General features: G+C 38.5%; 1 protein-coding gene across 2 annotated transcripts in view; it reads right to left on the bottom strand.

Moving 5' to 3' along the window:
* KBTBD3 (kelch repeat and BTB domain containing 3) overlaps window positions 1-14,928 on the bottom strand; it is a 38,911-nt gene that overhangs the window by 23,726 nt on the left and 257 nt on the right. The window contains exon 1 of one of the 2 annotated variants that reach the window (XM_077769560.1): window positions 14,544-14,877. The exons of the other annotated variant lie outside the window; for it this stretch is intronic. The gene's annotated coding sequence lies outside the window, so the exon portion shown is untranslated. Of the gene's footprint in view, window positions 1-14,543; window positions 14,878-14,928 lie in introns of those variants that run through there. 2 annotated transcript variants of the gene reach the window in all.

Here is a 14,928-nt window from a genome sequence, read left to right as displayed (position 1 = left end):
CAAAGACAATACAGTAAGAGAAAAACAAAACCACAGATCAATATCCCTCATATATAATTTTTTTTAATTAGCAAAAATAATTCAGGATCTAAAAAGAATTGTGCACAAGACCAAGTAGGTTTATCCCAGGATGTAAGGGTGGTCCAGTATTCAAATATCAATTAATGTCATCCAGTGCTGAAACAAACTGAAAAAGAAAAATCACATAATTGTATCAACTTGACACAGTAAAAACACAGAGAAATCCCACTTTTATTCATGAGAAAACCTCTCAGCAAACAAAGAACTGAGAAGAATTTCCTCAACTTGATAAAGCACATCAACATAACATAATCAACATAAAAAAATCTATAGCAAAGAGACCAAATGGTAAGAGACTGAATGCTTTTGCTCTAAGATGATGAAAATGGCAAGTGTGTCCACTCTTAGCATTGCTATTCATCATAGTACTGGAAGTCCTAGCCAGCACACTGAGGCAAGAAAATTCTGTAAGAGGCTTATACATTTGAAAGGAAGAAACAAATTGCCTCTATATTTACAGATGATAAGACTGTCTACAAAGAAAATCCCAAGTAACCTAAAAATATACATACAACTAATAAGTGACTTCAGCACTGCCACAGCAATGATATAGGATCAACATCCAAAATCAATGATTTTTCTATAAACCAGCAATCAACAAATGGAAACCAAAGTTTAAATTAAAAGCCATTTACAACAGCAGGAAGACTTGTGTATAAAATCTACCGAAACAAGTATAGGCCTTACACATTGAAACTATGAAATGCTGACAAAAGAAACCAAAGAAACGTAAACAAATTGAGAGATTATACCATGTTCATAAACTGGAAAAGTCAACATAGTAAACATGTCAATTCTCCCCATACCGATACACAGGTTTAACACAATTCCTTTCAAAATCTCAGGAAGATCTTTTTGTAGAAATCAATTATTCTAAAACTTACATAGAGAGACAAGGAAATTAAGACAGCTAACACAGTTTTGAAAAATAACAGTAATGTTGGAAGAGTCAGTCTACTTGATTCCAGTACTTATGATACAGCTTCATTAATCAAAACTGTGATATTGGAGAAAGACTGGCACATATATCAATGGAACAGAAAATATAATTAATAAGTAGCCCCATTCAAGTAAAATCAGCCAATTTATGACAAAGCTCAAAAACAATCAATGGTATAAAGATAATATTTTAATAGTGTTGAAGCAAATGAATATTCACAGCCAAAAAACTGAACCTTGAACTAAATATCACATATCATACAAAAATTAACTCAAGATGGATCATAGGCATAAATGTGAAATGTAAAAGCTGTAAAACTTTTAGAATATAGGAGAAAATCTTTGTGACAAAGGGTTAGTCAAGGAGTTCTTAGATCTATGACATTAAAAGCACAATCCACAAACAGAGAAAAACATTAATTGAATGTTATCAAAATTGAATATGTTTTGTTTCCTCCGTGAAAGATCCTGTTAAGAGGATGAAAAGACCATCTACAGCCTGGGAGAAAATATTTGCAAATGAAATTGGATAAAAGATTAATATATAAAGAATTCTCAAAACCCATCAGTAAAAAAACAATTCAATTAAAAAGGGGGCAAAATATATGAAGTATTTTACCAAACAAAATAGAGACATGAACACATGAAGATATGTCCAGTATCATTAGTCATGAAAATGCGAAATTAAGACCACAATGAAATATCACTACATATCCACTGGAATGGCTAACAAAAAAATAGTGGTAACATCAGATGACTGAGTGGGCACAGAGATACTGTGTTATTACCATGTTGCTAATGGAAATTATTCAGCAGTTTCTTAAGCTCACCACAAGATGGTGGCCCCATCGGGCCAGGGACCCCAGTGTGTAGTCCTGCCTGATTCAAGACCCCAGTAGCCTGTCCCCGCACCCTGCCTGGCAGAAGAGCTAAATCTTAGTCCTGTTTTTTACTGAGTACAGCCCCCAGCCCAGCCTCACCGAGAAACCCGACCAGAGCATCTGAGAAACTGAGCAGCTCAGCAGCCCTTGAGAGGGGCACCAACAGCATCTCTGCCCATCTGTAGACTCCAGCTGGTGATTCTGTCTGGTCAGGGAGCTTAGCGTGTTTTGCCTGATTCAGGTCTGACTACCAAGCCTAACTGGCTGTGAAGGCTGTTACATGGGCCTTCCCCAGGCTGGGAAGCAAATGTGAAGCCCTCTTGCACTGAATACAGCTTCCACCCCTGCCCAACAAGCAAGCCTAACCAGAACACGTGGGAAGCTGTGTAGCCCAACCTATAGTCAAGCTTACAACAGCAGGTGAGCAGGGAGGGAGCCAAGCCAGCAGCTCTTTCCATCTTCAAAGCAAAGCTGGTAATACTGTCTGAGCAAGGAGTTTGGTGGGCAACTCTGTTGGATTCAGGTCCCCGACCATCAAGCTAAAGGGGCATGGAGCCTGTTTTCCAACTCCACTCAGGAACGGAAGCACCTTTGCAGCCCTGCCTAACTGTTGAGTGTAGCACCCAGTCCTGCCTGAGTAGGAAGTTTAACCAGAGAATCCATGCAACCACAGAGCCCATCCCACAGCTGGGCATGGGCAGGAAACTGACTGTTTCCAGCCATCAGCACCCAGCCTGACCTCAGAGCTCAGGCAGACTCCTTGCTCAAATAGAAGCCCTGACAGCAAGCCCCACCTGACCAAGGATGCTGCCAGCTGACCTGTCCAGAACCAAGGTGAACTGACTGGTGAAAGATTCTCTGGAGAAGAGAACCTGTAAAATGCAGAAGAGGAGACTGCTTACTCAAATGTGCAGATCCCAACACAAAGAATCAAGGATTGTAAAGAATCAGGTAAACAATGACATCACTAGATGAGAGTCATAGAGCCCCAATAACTGACCCTAAAGGAAAGGGAGATCTATAAACTGTCTGCGAGAATTCAGAATATTTCTCTTAAAAAAGTTAAGCAAACTACAAGAAAACACAAATAACTAAATAAAATTAGGGAAACAATGCGTGAAGAAAATGAGAAGTTCAACAACAACAAAAATACATTATGAAGGAAGGAAAGGAGGGAGAAAGGAAGGAAAAAAGAAGGAAGGGAGGGACGGAGGTGGAGTGAGAGGGAGTAAGAGGAAAGAGAGAGAGAGGGAGGGAGGCAGGGAAGGAGGTGGGGAGAGAGAGGGAGAGAGAGAGAGATCCTAAAGTTGAAAAATCCAGTGACTGACCTGAAGAATTCAATGGAGAGCTTCAACAGCAAATTCCATCAAGCAGAAGAATCAGTGAACTATAAAGTAGGGCATTTGAAATTATCCAGTCAGAATAGCAAAAAGAAAAAAAGAATTGAGAAGAGTAAAGAAAGCCTGTGGGCCTCACAGGACACAACTAAAAGAACAATATATGCATTATAAAAATCCCAGAAGGAGAAGAGAATGAAAAAAGGACCGAAAGTATTTTTAAAACCATAATGGCTGAAAACTTCCCAAACATGAGGAAGGATATCATGAGGAATGGATATCAGAGTAATGATGCCCAAAGGATCCAAATAGGTGGAACCCCAAAAGAGCTACACAGGGAGACATTATAATGGTCAAAAGTCAAAGACAAAGAACTTTGAAAGCAGCAAGAGTGATACATCACATACAAGGGACCTCTTCCCCTCCCATAAGACTAAGGATAGGCTTCTCAACAGAAACTTTTCAGCCAGGAGAGAATGGGGTGATATATTCAAAATATTAAAGGAGAAATGAACACTGTCAACTAACTATGGTATAGATGGCAAAGCAGTCTTCCAAAAATGAATGAGACATAAAGACTTTCTCAAACTAATAGAAGGTAAAGACATTCATCATCAGTACACCTGACTTACAAGAAATACTAAAGGTAGTTCTTCAAGGAGAAATAAAATGATGCTAATTAACATCAAAAAACATATTAATGTATAGAGAACTAACTGATAATGGTAAATATACAATCAAAATCAGATTCTCTACTATTGTAATTGTATTCTCAAGTATTTAATTCATTTACAACTCTAGTTTAAACGTTAAAAAATAAACATTAAAAATAACCATAATTACAAAAATTTGTACCTGGATACACAATATGAAATACAAGTAAACTGAGAGGTGCCTGGCTAGCTAAGTCAGTGGAGCATGTGACTCTTGACCTCAGGGTTGTTTGAGCCCCACCTTGGGTGTAGAGATTACTTAAAAATAAATTTTTTTAAAACATACATATATGTATAGATGCATATATATACGTATAAACTGAAACATCAATAATCTAAACTGTGAATGAGGGGAGAAATAAAAATTTAAAGTTTATGGTATTAAAATTGTTATCAACTTAGAACATTATAAATATATTTTATATAAGCCTCATGGTAATCAAAAAGGAAAACTCTGTAGTAGTCACATAAAATATTATGATTAAAGAGTGACAAAATATTGCTCTAACAGTCATCAAACCACAAAGAAGCAACAAAGCATCTAGAAAACAGAACATGGTTAACAAAATGGCAATAGAAAGTCTTTACCTATTACTAATTAAACATAAGTGGATTAAATTCTGAAATCAAAAGACATAGGATGGCTGAATGGATAAAAATACAACATCCAAAGATATGTTGCCTGTAAGAGACTCACTGTGGCTATAAAGAGACATGTAGACTGAAAGTGAAGGAATGGGAAAAGATACTTCAGGCAAATGGTAACCAAAAGAAAGCAGGGAGGCTATACTTATGTCAGAGAAAAGAGACTTTAAGCTAAAAATAGTCAAAAGAAATAAAGAAGGTCATTGTATAATCATAATGGAGTCAATCCATTAAGAATGTATAATTGTAAATGTTTCTGCACCCAATATTAGAGCACCTAAATATATAAAGCAAATACTAACAGAACTGACAGAAATAAACAGTATTAAAATAATAACTGATGACTTTAATATTACACTCAATAATGAATAGATCATCCAGACAGAGAATCAATAGATTTCAACAACATTATAGACCAAAAGGACTTAAGTCACATATACACACAGAGTATTTTCTAGGGTAGGGCAGATGTTAGGCCACAATACAAATCTTAGCAAATTTAAGAAGACTACAATCACACTATGTTTTCCAGCAATGATCCTATGAAAGCAGTTATCAATAATGAGGAAAAAAGGAAAATTTGTAAATATATGAAAATTAAACACAGTTCTGTACAACCAAGGCATGAGAGAAGAAATTAAAAGGAAAATAAAAGAATATCATGAAACAAATGAAAATAAAGCATACCAAAACTTATGGAATGTAGCAAAAGCATTTCTACGAGCAAAATTTATTGGAATAAATACAATACCATGAAAAAGACCCCAAATAAACAGCCTAATTCTACATCCCAAGGAATGAGGAATAACAAAATAAGCCCAAATTTAACAGAACTAAGGCTATAATAAAAACTAGAGCAGAAGTAAATAAAGTGGAAATCAGGAAAACAATAGAAAAACTGACAAAAATAAGAGTTGGTTCTTTGAAAAGATGAACAAATTGGTAAACCTTTACCTAACTAAAGAAAGATCAAGAACCCAAATAAATAAAATTATACATGGAGGAGGAGACAAGTGATATGACAGAAATGCAAAGTATCATAAGAAACTACTATGAACTATTATACACAAGCTAAAAACTCAGAAGAAATAGATAAATTCCCAGGAACATACAACCTACCAAGTCTGAATCCTAAAGAATGGAAAATCTGAACAAACGAATTACTTGTAAGATTGAACGAGTAATCAAAAACCTCCCAACAAAAAAAAAATTCCAGGACCAAATGGATTAATGGGTGAATTTTACCAAACATTTAAAAATGAGTCAATACCAATCCTTTTCATCCAAAAAACTGAAGAATAGGGAATACTCCTAAACACATTTTATGAGGCCAGCATTACTATGATATCAAAGCCAGATAGGGCCACTATAAAAACAAGACAAACCAAAAAACAAAACTCTACTAACATCCCCAATGACTACAGATGCAAAAAGTCTCAAACAAAATAACTAGCAAACTGAATCCAACAGCATATTAAAAGGATAATAGACTATAATCAATTAGGATTCATCCCTAGGATATAAGGATGGTTGAACATATGCAAATCAATAGATGTAATAATGTACCACATTAATGGAAAGATAAAAATCATATGATCATCCCAACAGATGCAGAAAACAATATTAAAAAATTCAACATCCATTCATGGTAAAAATTCGCTACTAACTGGGACAGAAGGAAAGTGAGTCTTGAATTCTCAATATACTAAAGGCCATATATGAGAAGTGCAGAGCTAACATCAAAGCCAATGGTGAGAGGTTGAAAGCTTTTACTCTAATACCAGGACCAAGAGAAGGTTGTTCACTATCACCAGTATTCAATAGGGTACTAGAAGTTCTAGCCAGAGCAATCAGGCAAGAAAAGTAAAAAAATGGAATCAAATTGGAAAGGAAGAACATATAAAATTGTCTTTGTTTGCAGATGGGATTTTATATATAGAAAATCCTCAAGACTGCCCCCCCAAAATATATAACAACTAATAAACAAATTGAGTAAAGTTGTAGGATATAAAATCAACATAGAAAAATCGGTACCATTTCTATACACTGACGACAAAATAAAATTTAAAATAAAGAAAATAGGGGCGCCTGGGTGGCCCAGTTGGTTAAGAGTCTGACTTCGGCTCAGGTCATGATCTCATGGTTCGTGAGTTCGACAGTGCTGACAGCTCAGAGCCTGGAGCCGGCTTTGGATTCTGTGTCTCCCTCTCTCTGCCCCTTTCCCGCTCGCAGACTGTCATTCTATCAAAAATAAATAAAAAATTAAAAATTTTTAAATAAAATAAAGCAATCTCATTCACAATAGAATTGGAAACAATAAAATACTTAGGAATAAATTTAACCAAGTAGGTCAAAGACTTATACACTGAAAACCATAAAACACTGATAGAAGAAATTGGAAAAGACATAAATAAATGGAAAGAGAGCCTGTGTTCATGGACTGGAAGAATTGTTAACATGTCCATACTACTTAAACCCCTGTGTAGACTGAATGCAATCCCTCTCAAGATACCTAAGGTATTTTTCATAGAAACAGAAAAAATAATCCTAAAATTCATATGGAACTACCTGTATAGCCAAAGTCATCCTCCAGAAACCAAAGTAATTCTAAAAAAAACAAAGTTAGATGCATCACACATCCTGATTTTAAACTATATTATAAAGCTGTAGTAATGAAATCAGTAGGACACTGGCAAAAAAACAAACACATGGAGTAATGGAAAAGAATTGAGAGCCCAGAAGTAAACCCACACATAAATTATCAACTATGATTTGACAAGAAAGCCACCAATACTCAGTGGTGAAAAAATGGTTTCTTCAGTACACGGTGCTGGGAAAATTCAATATTCACATGCAAAATAAGGGAACTAGACCTCTAACTCGCACCACTCACAAAAATTAAATCAATTAAAGACTTAAATGTGAGACCAGAAACCATAAAACTCCTGGAAGAAAAATAGGGAATCAGCTCCTTGACAGTGATTTTTTTGGATAGGACACATAAGGCACAAGCAACAAACTAAAAAGTAAACAAGTGAAACCACACCAAACTGCAAAACTTCCGCACAGTAAAAGAAGTGATCAACCAAATGAAAAGGCAACCTACAGACTGGGAGGACATATTCTCAACCTGCACATATGACAGTGTTAATATCCAAAATATATAAGGAATTTATAGAATTCAATAGCAAAAAAAAAGCCTTCAAATAATCCAATTAAAAATGGGCAAGGAATGTGAACAGACCTTTTTCCAAAGATACTAAAGTGGCTGACAGGTACATGAAGTGTTGTACTCCTCAAAACCCCAAGATAAAAACTCATTCTTGCCAGTATGGCTTTTGTCAAATAGATAAGAAATAACAAGTGCTATTGAGGATATGGAGAAAAGGGAACCTTGTATACTTGTGGTGGGAATGTGAATTGGTGCAACCAATATAGTAGAAAACAGTAAGGAGGTTCCTCAAAAATATTAAATAGAACTACTATATGATCTACCAGTTCAACTTCTAGGTATAGGTATATAGCTAAAGGAAACTAAATCACTGTCCTCAAGAGGTATCTGCACTCCCATGTTCACTGCAGCATTAGTCACAATAGCCAAGACATGGTAACAGTGTAAATGTCTATGGATTGATGAATGCATAAAGAAAATGTGAAGTATACACACTCACACAGAGGAATAATAGCCCTAAAAAAGAAGGAATTCTGCCATTTGTGACAGCACAAATGGACCTTGAGAGCATTATGCTAAGTGAAATAATAAAGATAAATACCATATAATGTCATATGTGGAATGTTGGAAAAAAAAAAAAACTCATGGAAACAGAGAACACAATGTTTGCCAGAGGGGGTGGAGGATGGGGTAACTGAGTGAAGGAGGAGAAAATGTACAATTTTCTGGTTATTAAAGAAAGCAATTCTGGAGATCTAATGTACAGCCTGATGACTACAGGTAACAAAGCCGTATTCTATATTTGGAAGTTGTTATGGGAGTAAATCTTAAAAGCTTCAGAAGAAAATTCTAATTATGTGAGATGAGGGATGTTAACTGGACTTATTGTGGTATTGATTTCATAATATACACAAATATCAAACTATCATGTCGTACATCTAAAACTAGCTCAGTGTTATGTATCAATTATATCTCAATAAAAGTGGGGGAGGAACTAAACATACACTGTATTACCCAATAACCACAGGCCTGGGCATTTATCATGGAGAAAGGTAAATCTATATATGGTTCTTCATAGCACCTTTAACTATATGGTCAAAAACTATGAACATCAAAACTGTTGCTCATTATATGGATAAGTATGTAAATGGTGGTGCACCCATAACATGGAATGTATTAAAAAGGAACAAAGCACTCACCTGCACAACAGCTTAGATAGACCGCAAGAGCATTATGAGGAGCGCACAAAGGCAGTCTCACAAGGTCACATACTGTATGATTCCATCTCTTTAACATTCTTGAAATGAAAAATTATAGCTGTAGCAAACCAATTAGTGGTTTCCAGGGACTGAGGACTGTGGAGTGGGTACACACAAGGGAGAGTTTTGTAGTGACCTGTAATACTCTGTGACTTGCTTAGTTATAGGAATCTACCCATGTGAGAAAATGACATCGAACTGCACACAAACAGTGCCTCAATGTCAAATTCCTGATTTGATTGTGGACGATAATTCTGTAAGATGTAGCCATTGGGAAAACTGGGTTCAGGGTACAGGAGATTTCTTTACACTGTTTTTCTAAGTTTATATATATGTGATTATTTCAAAACAAACATTAAAAGACAACGAAATAAAAATTCAGTTTAGGAACCATTTTAATATCCTAGTTTTGTTCTTTTTCAAAACACTTAAAAATACAAAGGAAACATCATTTTATTTTTGGAATAAGTAGTTCCTCATTTTAAAAAAAGAAGTTGAATGTAAAACATAAAAGCTAAAAGGTACCCAAACTTGAGGCTTTCAAAATGATAAAAAATGTATTTCTGCATATTGACCTAAGTCTTGAGAAAATAAACTTAAGAAACCCCAACCACATTTTTCAACGAACTTCTTTATCATTAAAAACATGTATTTAATTTGGATCTTGTGTTGGATTAAGTCAATTACTGAGGCTCTCTGTTCATGATTAAGAATTTTAACCCAATGATGGAATTATGAAGTAATGATTATTTCTATAAATGGTAACAAAAGCAAACTTTAACAGAAATTTTCAAGTATTCTCAAAAAAATATGCTCAACTACATTAGAGTCATATACAGGTCTTCACTTTCATGAAACTGTTAAAAGATAAAGCCTGACATTATATTCAATCCAGACTGAGAAATCCAGGAAGCTGGAATCCTCATTTCTTACATTTGGTTGGAGTAAATCTGTACTTGTAGCGATACCATACTTTGCAACAACAGACAGCTTGGGATTTAGAGCTGCAAGAACAGGTCCTAAATGGCCCATCACTATACTGGTAACTCCTACTGAGGTCCTCTCAGTCATGAGCTTCCTCGTGTGCAAAGTGGACACCCCAATTACACTGCATTGTTGTAAATATATCACGAAAATTAAATTAATATTGTCATGGGGTATATCAGCATTAATGGTTAAGCTCAGTAATAACATGTACTTAGTAGCATTAATTGTAAAACAATTCTTAAATCTTGGTAAAAGGTCTATAAGGCAACTTTTTTCTTCAAATATTCTGCAAATTCAATATGGCATTTCACTAATTTTTTTTTAATGTTTTATTTATTTCTGAGAGAGAGAGGGACAGCATGAGCAGGGAAGGGTCAGAGAGAGAGGGAGACACAGAATCCGAAGACAGGCTCCAGGCTCTGAGCTAGCTGTCAGCACAGAGCCCAACGCAGGGCTTGAACCCATGAGCCATGAGATCATGACCTGAGCCGAAGTCGGACGCTTAACCGACTTGAGCTACCCATGCGCCCCAACATTTCACTAATTTTAAGACGCACATTTTTTCACAGTCAACATATCTGAAATGCACAGGTATCTTATAATTGCTTTTGGTCAGGTAGCAGCCATGACATCCGTCATAGCATGTGTATGTCCATCAAAATGTGAACCATGGGCATTGGTGTCTTAAAAGAAAACTGTGGAGATAACAATGGATACTCATTTGGGACCTGATGTATCAGGGCGCCTGGATGGTTCAGTCAGTTAAGCGTCTGACTTTGGCTCAGGTTTGTGTATTCAAGACCCACATGGGGCTCTGTGCTAACAGCTCAGAGCCTGGACCTGCTTCAGATTCTGTCTCTCTCTCTCTCTCTCTCTCTCTCTCTCTCTGTTCCTCCCCTGCTCACACTCTTCTGTCTCTCGAAAATAAACATTTAAAAATTTTTTTCAATTAAAAAAAATGATGCATCCCTAATGCTCTTGAATAGTAGAAAGTGATATTATAGAGAAAAATGTGGACATTCAGATTATGAGTAAAAGTGAGTTATAAGCACTGTACTCTATGACAAAGTTTTAAGAGCATCTCAGCTAATTTTGCTTACACCTTTCTTTTTCTGTGTGTACAAGGGTGATACATGATTTTTTTTTTAAAGGGCTTTCCCTAAGTATGAAAAGTTCCATGCAGTAAAGAGTTGTGTTGGAGTTAAAAAAGGCATTGTTTTCTTTCTTAGTAGCACGTAAAATGGTGTATTTTGTAAGACTGCATCTCAGCTTCAACAAAACTCTTCTGTGCTCAAAACAGAGCCCATTTTTAAAACGATTCTCTTGTTAGGTCCTTTAATGTCTTCTGCTAATTTTATTTAAATAGTTGAATTAATAAAAGTATAAGAATCAAGTCTGATAAGACCTTGATATAAAGTAGTGACAAAAATAGCATGTGCCATTTGATGGGAGCGGAGTATCAAAGGAAAGCTGTGCTGTGACTGACCTTTCCATCAGGCCTTCCAGTGATCGAGTTTAGTCACAGGTGTTTCAAACAGAACATGATTTCTGGCCTCTTCTCATAAGCACTTACGACAGAGCGCTAACTGTATGCCAGGTATGGAGTTGGACACTAGAGAAAGCATGGAGAACAGAAGCAGACATGACGCTGGCTTTCCCAGTGGTCTCTGTGTAGTGAGAAAGACTGACAAATTACCGTGATCGATACTGTGAAGAAACAGCTGGGAGATGGGAATAAAAATGAACAACGGGGGATGTCCACCTTCAGGCAGTGACGGTGGGGACACTTCTGTCGTGCTTCCGGTGTTCTCTGTCCTGCGTGCTTCAGATACTCTTTAATCTTCAAAAGAACGACATAACATAGATTCTGCTATTGTCCCTACTTTACAGGATGAGGAGACGACACTTTGAGACCTAAATTTGCTCCAGGTCATACAGCAAGTAAGGAGGGACCTCAATCCAGGTGGCCTGGCTCCAGGGCTTTTGCTGCTCTCTGCTACTATGGCAGGGCGACGCTTTCTGAAAAGGTGTCATTTAAAGTAAGGGGTTGTGGGAGAAATCATGCAGAAAGGCCTAACATGGAAATGGGTCCTTCAGTTTCAGGAAGTGAAAGAAGGCGGGCATCACTGGAAATGTTTGACAAGAGAACAGTGTTGAAGAGGCCAGTGCCGCCTCATGCAGGGTCCTGTGGGCCGCAGGGAGCTGGGATTTCACCCTAAGTGCTGTTGGGACCACAGAATACTTTGCGCTGGATAGTGACACGATCTGATTTATTTTTTAAAATCTCTTTCTGGCTGATGTGTGAAGAATTAATTAAAAGATTAAAAGAAAAAGGGAAATAGAATCCAAGTCATTCATTTATTCAACACATATTAGACAGTTTACAGAGTAGCTACTATTTCGGCAAGCCCTGTTCTAGAAACTGGGCATACAGCCAGGAACAACGGACACCGGCTCCTCCACTCTGCAGTACACTTTAGAGTGGTGTGCGCACGCGCATGTGCACACCCACAAACTACCCCCTCTGCTGCATCGACACTTTCTCTGACTTGACAGATTCCATCAGAGGACACATTTTAGTATCTCCCACTCTAAATCAAACAAAAATCCGTCCTTTGAACTTGTGTAGTTACCATCCCATTTTTCTACTCCCCAACCCAAAAAGTCTGTAGGAGCTTTCCCTCCAATTGCTGTGAGCCCACTACCACCCCTTCCTTTCACCCCGACACCTGCCTGAGGCAGTGTCTCCCCACTTCAGTTAACTTCTCAGGAGTATTCACCCTCTGGAAACACGCCTCTCTAGTTTGTGTGGCACATCACTCTTCAGGTTTCCTATCTTGCTGGTCTCCTTCCTTCCCGTCTAGTCAGGGGTGCAGACAGCACAGTGATTAGCGCCGAGCCGAGGAGTGCTGTGGGCAGGAAGGACACAGGACACAACATTCCCCTTTCTCCTGCAGGCTAGAAAACCAGTCAGTCCTGCAGGTGAGACGGGATGGCGGTTTCGACCACAGTGTTAACAACGAAGATGGAAAAAGATGGATTTGGGCTCTATTTTAGAAGGAGGGTCAGTAGAACATAGAATTAATTGGACATGAAAACTGAAGGAAAAGAATCAAGTTTTCTTTCTTGGGTAACTGGTGGAATCAGAGTTATTACTAAAGTCTTAAGTTTTACAGTGGAATAAAGTTTCTAAGTGGTGACTCAATAAAAAGCTCAATGAACATTATTCACTCAAAAAAAATCTCTGAATCTTTGAGATGATTTCATTTGCTGCCTTTCCACTTATACTGATACCTGGAAGAGGTTCTGTGATTCACCCAAAGTCACACAGAGAACCAGCAGAAGAAGTGGGAAAAGAATACAGGACCCCACTCAGAAGCCATAGACCAGCGTCGGGCAAGAGGACTGTTACTCACAAACTTGCTGAACTTCTAACTTTTTAGTCTTCTTTTTCCCCTGACCAATGCAATAAACATATCGTAATAAAATGTTTGAGCTTATTGAATATAGTTAGGCACACTCTTTAAGATAAAGAAATGAGGGAAGTAAAGGTAGACTGTAAATACCAGTGTTAGCTTGTAAAAGGAGTATAACCTATTGCAAAAGTTGATCAAAACATCTTCTTACGTATACGGAGGCAAGGTATGCAGTAAATTCTCTCAAGTAGTTTACGTCCTAATTTGTAAGATAACACGCTTTAATAATTCAGGATGATAGATGTGGTAAGTCAGGGCTAGAAGAGTTGCCAAATGAAGTAAACAGTTAAACAAACTACAAAAAACCAAAAACATACTCTGAGGTAGTCTTTAAGAAAAGGCAGGGTTTGTCCTAGGCCTTGAATAAGTAAGAATTTACAAAGTAGACAGGCAAGGGGATTCCATTAAAGAAACCTATAGAGTGTCCACGACAGGACCAGGCCCTTGGGGGCGGGGACAGTGAGCTGCTGAGATCGCGTACTGACATTCTCGGAGGGCATCTGCGCCAAGGCTGGATGATACAGGGAAACCGTAAACGTGACGACGAGAGAATATTCTAGGCAGAGAGCGAGCAAGCACGAACAACCACATGACCTGTCTGTACTTTAGGCCCCATAGGTGAATATACAGAGCTTACTTCCAGAGTAAAAGAATCAACTATGAACTCCTCAACAAGAATTTACGAAATTCCAGATTGTCCATCAGTAACAATAATCAGCACTGCACAGGAGCCGTGACAGTGTACCTCGAAGTGTTTTAGAAACAGGAACTAGAGTGAAATTTTGTAAAAGTTAGTTGAAAAAGACAAGAACGGAGAAGTCACCATAGGACGCTTGGATAAAGTCAGAAGCGGAGGACGGAGTTGCCACCACTGGTGACAGGGTATCGGCAGACACCTCCCCCTTCACCCCGTCGGACTTCCGGGGCCGGCTTCTGTGCCCCGCCAGAGGATAAGCTCTCTGCAGGCGGCACGCGCAGCTCAAATACGGCACCTGACGCAGGCTTCTGTTAAGTATTACCCAAGGTGATATATCCAGCCGGTAATTTACATACCTTTGAGGGTTTGTGTGTGCTGGGTGCTCAAAATTCCCACCTACTTGCAAAGGACTGAGAGGAGCTCAGGGTACCAGGAAAAGTGAGCACAACCAGGTACAGAAAAGAACAGAAGGGAGCGAGGGAAGAGGCCTCGGGGAGCCGCGCGAGTTGGCCAGCTGGCCCTCCGGCGCCGAGCCTCGGAGGACGGCTTCAGCTACCGCAAAGTTGGGCTCGGACGTTCATCCGCAGAGGCCAACTTTCCGCCGGGCCGAAGCCCGCAACGGGCTCTCATCACGAGGACGCTCGCAGGGGCGTCACCGAGTCCCCCCGGGGCAGGCGCGGACGCACAGGCACCCATCTGGCCCTCGGCCTCCCTGCGAGGAAGGCCGCGGGGGCTCCAACT

Source organism: Crocuta crocuta, unplaced genomic scaffold (assembly GCF_008692635.1).
Source record: "Crocuta crocuta isolate KB4526 unplaced genomic scaffold, BGI_CrCroc_1.0 scaffold80, whole genome shotgun sequence".
NCBI lineage: Eukaryota > Metazoa > Chordata > Mammalia > Carnivora > Hyaenidae > Crocuta > Crocuta crocuta.
The sequence above is the reverse complement of the archived record's forward strand: the minus strand, read 5'-3'. Positions and strand labels throughout refer to the sequence as shown.